At 37.4% G+C, this 7,912-nt stretch overlaps 1 non-coding gene across 1 annotated transcript; it reads left to right on the top strand.

Annotated features, from left to right (window-relative positions):
* The first annotated feature begins 867 nt into the window (after positions 1–867).
* LOC136210145 (small nucleolar RNA R71) lies at positions 868–974 on the top strand. The gene has a single exon (XR_010677853.1). It is a non-coding gene; the product is annotated as a small nucleolar RNA R71 (small nucleolar RNA).
* The last annotated feature ends 6,938 nt before the right edge of the window (positions 975–7,912 follow it).

Genomic DNA, 7,912 nt, shown 5'->3' with positions numbered 1-7,912 from the left:
GTATCTTCTTTGGATTTTGGTAAATCATTTCCAGGTAAAGTTGAATTTCCGGACATTTCCGGACCTAAGTAGTTTTTCCCTGAACGAAGAGTGATAGCCTTAACATGCTCTTTCGGATTTTCTTCCGTTTGGCTGGGAAGGCTTCCCTCTTTGCGGGATGGAATTGATTTAGCAAGCTGTCCAATTTGAACCTCCAAATTATGGATGCTAGATGATTGGTTTTTGATAAGCTGATCGAATTTACTTTCGATCCGTTTAAAACCATCGTCTTGATTACTTACCTTTCCATTCATAGCATCTATAAATTTGTCGATTTTTGAAGATAAAGTGCTAATCGTATCTCTTGTTTGATTTTGATAATTATTTATACGATATTGATTAGCATTTGCATTATTATTATTATTACCATCTTTCCAATTAAAGTTAGGATGATTTCTCCATCCAGGATTATAAGTATTAGAATAAGGATTAGTAGTTTGGTTTTGTCCTTGGACAAAGTTTACCTGTTCTAACTCATTCATACCTTCGTAATCAATGTCTCTCTGGATTGGATCATTAGGATCGCATGGCGCCATAAATTTATCAATTTTGTGCGATAAGGCAGAAAATTGGGCTTGTAACATTGCCACTGGATCAAGATTCATTATACCGTTAACCCATGATGTACCTGAGGATGATGGTTTCGCCATTGGTATATGTCCACGCTCTGCGGGCCACATACTGCTGTTGATTGCCATTTCCTCCAAAAGTTCTCTTGCTTGGGCGGACGTCTTCTTCATAAATAACCCTCCAGACATAGCATCTAATGAACCTCTAGTCGTAGGATTTAATCCAATATAGAATGTCTGCATTAAAAGTGCAGCTGGCAGTTGGTGGTGTGGGCATAAACGTTGAAGTTTTTTAAAACGTTCCCAAGCTTCATAAAGAGTTTCATTATTATTTTGGGTAAAAGATGTCAACTCTTTGATGACTCTTGCGGTTTTTGCTAAAGGAAAATATTTTGATAAAAACGCTTGGGCTAATTGGTCCCAAGTTTCAAATGTTGCAGCAGGCATAGAAGTTAACCAAATTTTTGCCTTATCCTTTAAAGTGAAAGGAAAGATGCGAAGTTTGATTGCTTCGGCTGTTACATCAGTAATTTTAAAAGTATCACAAATTTCTAAGAAATTTGTCAAATGTGCATTAGGGTTTTCGTTAGGTAGTCCATAAAACGTTACGTTGTTTTGCAACATATTAAGCAAAGCAGGCTTAATTTCAAATTGATTTGCGTTTATACGGGGTCTAACTACACTATTAGTTACACCGGCCATTCCTGGCCTAGCATAATCCATAAGTGTCGGTGGATCGGCCATATTTTCTGGCTGGACTACTTTGGTTTTTAAGGGTGTTTTGTCTTTGTTTTTCTTGTTTTTCTTGTTTTTCTTAAGTGTTCTTTCAATTTCTGGATCAAGAGGGTCTGGTGGTGTGCCCGAACTTCGCGAATTGCGCATGAACTTGAAATTGTTACACGAGCCAAACTACCTTCAAAACAAAATTGAAAACAAATATGTTATATAACTGAAAATAAATAAAATATAAAAATTGTATAAAATAATGTGTAAACCTAGATTCGAAAATAAAATACGAAAAATAAAAATTTTGTCAAAAATTTTGGCGTATCCCCGGCAACGGCGCCAAAAACTTGTTGAGCGATTTCCGCAAGTGCACGGGAACATTTAGAACTTTTTAGGGTGAATTTTACAAAACAGGAACATTTAGAACTTTTTAGAAAAACGAATGAATTTATTCATTTGCATTAAGCAAAGAAAACAACTTAAACTTTGTATCAATTATGATGATGAAATAAATGATGGAACCTCTAATTAATTGGCTTTGAACGCGACAAAACCCTTTCGGGATAGTTGCCCTTACTCAAATTAAAACTCTTTCGAGATGATAATTTGCGTAAGTGTTCAACAAAGTTTCCTTGTAATGATTTTGAATTCAACTGCCTATTAATGAAAACACCAGCCTCACTTATATTGGATTGGTTACCATAAGTGCTGCATAACGATTTGTCGAATAGAACGGACTTTATTCGATGAAATATAAATTGATACAAGTTTATAGAGAACAAGGAGCATCGAGTTCTTCGAGGGCGTGCAAGTGAACGGCTTGATCGGTTCCTTTCCTTGGGTTTCCTAAGAGGTTGTCAGGCTCAGGGGCGAACACTCTACTCAATCTTCTCGCTGTAACTTCGTAATAGGGATTCGGTCGGCCACTACCATGATGCAAACTAAAACTGGAACAATGTCTAAACGCTACTGAGTTGTAATTAAACTATAAACAATATGTGTACCGCATCTTGTTTTGTACAGAATCTAATTTCTAACTCTCGAAATGTTTTACTTAGAACTTAGACATAAGTTCTACGCTCTGATTCTATATCTATATTATAACATTTCATTGCATTTTTTCTCAACATCAACTCTTTATTTATAGATGTTGAAGGGTTGTGTTTGAAGTGATGTATCCGTTGGTTAAGAGTCGTGTCCGTTGTGAAAGGACGTCTTTATCCACTTGAACGAACGCGTTTCTTGGATTTCAACATGTGTAAAATGCATTTGGTAAATTTTCTGCACTTACCAAGGATAGGAATCCTCAGCCGTGAATGACGTAGCATTAAGTTGAACGTTGGACGAAGGGGAGAAATGGCTAAACCACGCGTGTCGCGGTCGCGGGTGGTGGATTCGCGGTCGCGGCTTGGTGAGTTTTCCGTTTCTTTGCTTTCGTTCGTGTCCTCGACTTGGTGCTTTCGATTTACGTCGTCTTTGACTCCTTTTGTAGGGTTTTTCTTCTGTTTTAGATCCTTTTTCGTTCCTATTTGGATTTTACCAAATATTTAGGTACCTTGCAAGAAAGAAAGATATTCGAGAGTAAAAGTAATCTAAATAGATATAAATAACACGAATTTGTAATAAAAATGATGTAAATGTTAATGATATTTTAGGTATATTTTGGGCTTAACAGCGATCACTGTTGTAGACATTTCAACCAGTCTTGATGGACGGACCAAGGAACGTCGGTAGAATGTGACTTTAATTTATTGACCACTAACAAGGAGTCTGATTCAATTCAAAGCCTGTGCCACTTCTTCTTCCAAGCTAGGTCAACTGCAAAAATTATCGCATTGAGCTCAATAATATAAGCATAAGAGGAATCAATTGGGAATGCAAAACACCCTTTGGAAAACCCTCTAGACGATCGGAATACTCCACCGGCGCCAGCAGCCCCCGGGGAGCCCAGCGCAGATCCATCAACATTAACCTTCAGCCAATAAGGCGATGGGGGAATCCATTTTACCGAGATGATGTTAGGTGCCCGAGAGGGTCTGATCGGGACCTGAAGATGAGCTAGGATCACTGAGTCATACTGGGAGAGACAGCAGTCCGAACTACCAGACCGAGCCTCACGAATTAGCAGCCGAATAGAACGAATTGCAGCTGAAGTAGACGTCAATAAATCATTGAACAAAGCTTCATTTCTGATCTTCCAAATGAGCCAAACACAGGTGACGACCGCTGAGCTCTAATGAGTAGACCTGCGTCCTAAATGACATACCACGAAGATTATCAAAAAAGGAAACAAAAGAAGGAAAGGCGGCAATTGAACGATTGAAAATCCTCCCAATTTCACGCCAAAGTGCCCCTGCAAAAGTGCAATGAACAAAAAGATGATCAATATTCTCAATATCCATATAACAAAGCACACACCGACTCTCCAGTTGCAAGCTCGTCTTCTAAAGAATTGATTGAGTTGCCACTCTGCCATGAATTACTCGACAGATTAGCATTGATCTAGACGGGGGAATATGTTGACCCTAGATGAATGATTGCCAATCAACTCTAGAGATACCAGGAATCAGATTAGAATAGAACGTCTTTACCGAAAATTCTCCTTTCATATCAGGCTTCCAAATGCAAAGGTCTGATTGATCCAATCCTCTGTCAATCGATCGAATACGGTTCTGGATATGCACAGGAAGTCGGTTTAAATTATACCACTCGATCCCATTCCAGAAATCATCAGCATAGTTAAACAGTTGGCGTTGATTCCGCGCAGGAATACCAAGGATGTCGGCCACCGTCGGCTTGATCCAGTTGTCTGACCAAAAATTCAAAGTTGATGATCTGCCAATCCACCAATGCGAGTTATCCCTGATCAAATCATAAGTCACTCGACAAGAGGACCAGATTGACGATGGAGCAATAAAGAGTTTAGGTAAACCCAATTTTGAAAGAAATCTTGAACGCATCATATGGATAGCAAAGCTAGTCCCTTGGATTAGGTCCCAACACATCTTGTCCAGTAGAGCCTGATTAAAGGTCTCCTAAAAAAGCACACATAAATGATCTTAAACCTAAAAAATTGAAGATTTGAAGTTGCTTGAAATATTATTTAATTTTTGAAAATTTTGATTTGTTTTGTAACAAAAAAAAACCACAGTTACCGATCTGTAAAAATCTGAAACCACATGGGTTTTATTTGAAATTAACCATATTTATTATAATGAATGTCTATTACCACATTTGATTTGCCATATTATTATTTTCCCTAATTGAACAATAAAAGCAACATTCAATTTTCTTTCTTCTTTTTTTTTTTTTGTAAACGAGGAAAGTTCAAGGCCAAGTAAAAAAAACACGAAACAAACATGTTAAGAACAAATCACTCTGCTAAAAGCCAATCCTCGATGATCATCGGAAAGGATACCCTAAAGGTCTGTAGGAGGCACATCATACACATGATGACCCAAAGAGCTAGAACCTACGAAGTTCACTAGCCAGTTAGCAACACGGTTCCCTTCTCTATACGTATGCACGAAAACGACTGTCCAATCTCGATCAGGGTTCCTTCTAAATTTATATATTGAGCATTACATATAAAAACATATATGAATCCCTATTAGGAGAAACCATTGTATTTTATTATTAATAATGAGGGAAGAGTATAAAAATAAACCATATGATTGACCAATTTGCAAAGAGCATGGACGATCTTGAGATTCTGGAGGTCTAGGGGCAAAAAAGAGAGCCTATAATGAATAAGTACAAGTATAAAATTAGGTAAAAAATTTAATTACGTAAAAAAAAATTACTTATAAATGATACCGTTTTATTACACTTAACAAGTTATCTAATAAAAACATCAAATTTCAAATAAAAAAATATTTTCTTTCGCATTAAAAACTTAGTTGCTCGTACAAAACATTTTCTACGAGCATTTCTAAATGCATAATCATTAAAAATAGTATCTACATCAATATTCTCTCATATATTTCTCTCATAGTAGCATTCACCTGGACCCTGAATGGCCAAATGAATTTGGTCATTTACCATTGGATCTATACTCATTATAATCTTATGGTGGATATCCAAAGCATTCTAAGGTATAGATTTAATGAGCATAGATCCAACGGTGAATGACCAAAGGTGAACGCTACTGATTTCTCTCAATACATAAAATTGTTAAATCATTTAATATTTCTTGAGACGTTGATGATCTCAAATAGTTTTTCAATAAATTTAACTCCAAAAACATTCTTTCAGCGGATACAACAAAATTTAAAATTTAATTTTTGTATTATTATTTTAAAAAAATACTACTTTTGGACCCTCCATCCCTTGGGCCCTGGGCAGGCGCCCTTCCTGCCCATGCCCAGGGACGGTCCTGGTAAAGAGAGTCCCCGTGATTTAAAATTCTACAAAATGAAATTTTGTGCTTTATGAAATTTTACAATCAAAGGATGTGGGAGTCGATTTTTCCGCCTAACAATACTTGTTAAGTTAATTTGCAAAGATGGAGAAAAAAATGAAAATACAGAGAAAAAAAAAAGAAAAAGAGAATATGGAAAACATAAAAGATGAAAGATGAAAAAACATAAAAGATGAAAATGAAAAAAAAAACGAGAAAACATGAAAAACAAAAAGGCGAGAAAATGGGAACGCATGACTAACGTAAAAAATATGTCAAAATGTCTTTCTATGCCAAAGACAAAAAATATGTCAAAATGGGTTCGCCTCCTTTGTGGTAAGTATCGGAAAGACAAAATCTTCGGGGGCCCGAAAGAGAGAGTTGCTAATTGTTCCTTCCTCTGGAAAGGACTTAGTGCTGTGTTTGATGAGTTCTGCTCGGGAGTTGGCCTGGAGGTGGGGAATGGTAAGTCCATTAGTTTCTGGTTTGATAACTGGATTGGGGATAAACCGTTAATTGAGGTGTGTTCTTCCCCCCGCCTAGTGATATACGCAACTAGAGGATTGCCGATGTGGTTGACTCGGAAGGGGACTGGATCTGGTCAAAGTTTGATACTTTCTTTAGCCTTGAGACTCTCCTTAGAATGCGGGGAGTGAAGGTGAGTAATCAAGAGGAAGACTTGGATAGGCACTGCTGGGCGCTGACTAACAATGGAGTTTATTCTTACAAATCGGCCTTTGAAGCTTTCTCTCTCTTTAGATCTGATCCTCCCTCGGATGTGTGGAAGTCGATTTGGACCCTTAAAGTTCCTTTCCGTATTAGGAGTTTCCTGTGGCTGGGCGTTAAGGACAGGCTTCTTACTAATTCGGATAGGCACAGAAGGCACTTGGCTGATTCTGGAGCTTGCAGTAGATGCAGAGTCCATGTTGAGACTTTGTGCCATGCTCTTAGAGATTGCTCTAATAGTAAAGAGGTTTGGAGGAAAATTCTCCCACACCATATTTTCTCTTCCTTCATGGCACATTCTGAGGTCGACTGGTTCTCTGATGGTGTTAGAGGAAAGTTGCTTCCATACATGGAGCATGGTGACATTTTCTTTGCTATTATCTGTCACCAAGTTTGGAAATGGAGAAACGAGGAGATTTTTGGAGATAAAACTGTTTTTATGACAAACTTAGCTGATTTCTTCTCGAAAAAACTTTTCTCTATTATCGATAGTTTCAAAGGAGAGTCCCTTGCCAGAGCCTCTCAGTGTTGTGATGTCCATCTCGTGGGATGGATCAGGCCAAGAGAGGGGGTTGTGAAGCTGAATACTGATGGTTCCTACCTCAGTAACGGTAAGATTGCGGCTGGAGGTGTGCTTAGAGATGTAGGGGGTGCCTGGCTTTCTGGGTTCTCCCAGAATTTAGGGTTGGGTTCTTCCTTTTCTGCGGAGCTCTGGGCTATTCTTACTGGAATCAATCTTGCTAAAAGGCTGGGTGTTAAGAGGCACTCAGTGGAGTCTGATAATTTGGAAGCAATCAAAATGATTTCTGAGAATCATTCTATGGGTCTTAACAGTCGCAACCTCATCAAAGCTATTAAAAGGTTTTGCTCCTCCTTTGAGTTCGTAGAGTTCAGACACATTTTTAGAGAGCAGAATCGTGTTGCTGATCGCTTGGCGGCGGCGGGCCATGAAGGGACGTTAGGCGTTACTACCCTTCATGTTTCCCATAGTTTCATCTCTCCTCTTCTCTTAGAAGATAGGATTGGGGTTAGCTTCCCTAGGCTAATTTCTGGGTAGTTTGTTGTTGTTCGTTTTTCTTTTCCTTTTCTACCAAAAAAAAAATATACTTTTTTCTATTAGAAACTAAATAGTAAATATATTTTTGCTTTAATTTGTCCTAATCACTAAATTAGAAAGCGGTTAACATATAGAGGACATCACTTCATTTAAAGGAATCATTCTAAAACTGTAACAAAAAAAAACATATATACAATAGCTAGAGTATGTTTAATTTAATTTTCTCAAGTATTTGTCAAAATATAGATATTTTTAAAAATTAAAATATATATATATAAAGAAACACAACTATATGAACCTCAAATTTTAGGTGTAAGATAAAATACAAGGTGATTATGCTTTTTGTCTTTTTAATTATGTGGATCAATATATTTCACAAAGTGATGTTATAATTTA

The sequence above is a fragment of the Euphorbia lathyris genome, chromosome 10, assembly GCF_963576675.1.
Source record: "Euphorbia lathyris chromosome 10, ddEupLath1.1, whole genome shotgun sequence".
In the NCBI taxonomy this organism is placed as follows: Eukaryota; Viridiplantae; Streptophyta; class Magnoliopsida; order Malpighiales; family Euphorbiaceae; genus Euphorbia; species Euphorbia lathyris.
Note: the sequence above shows the minus strand (reverse complement) of the source record. Positions and strands in the feature narration are given on the sequence as shown.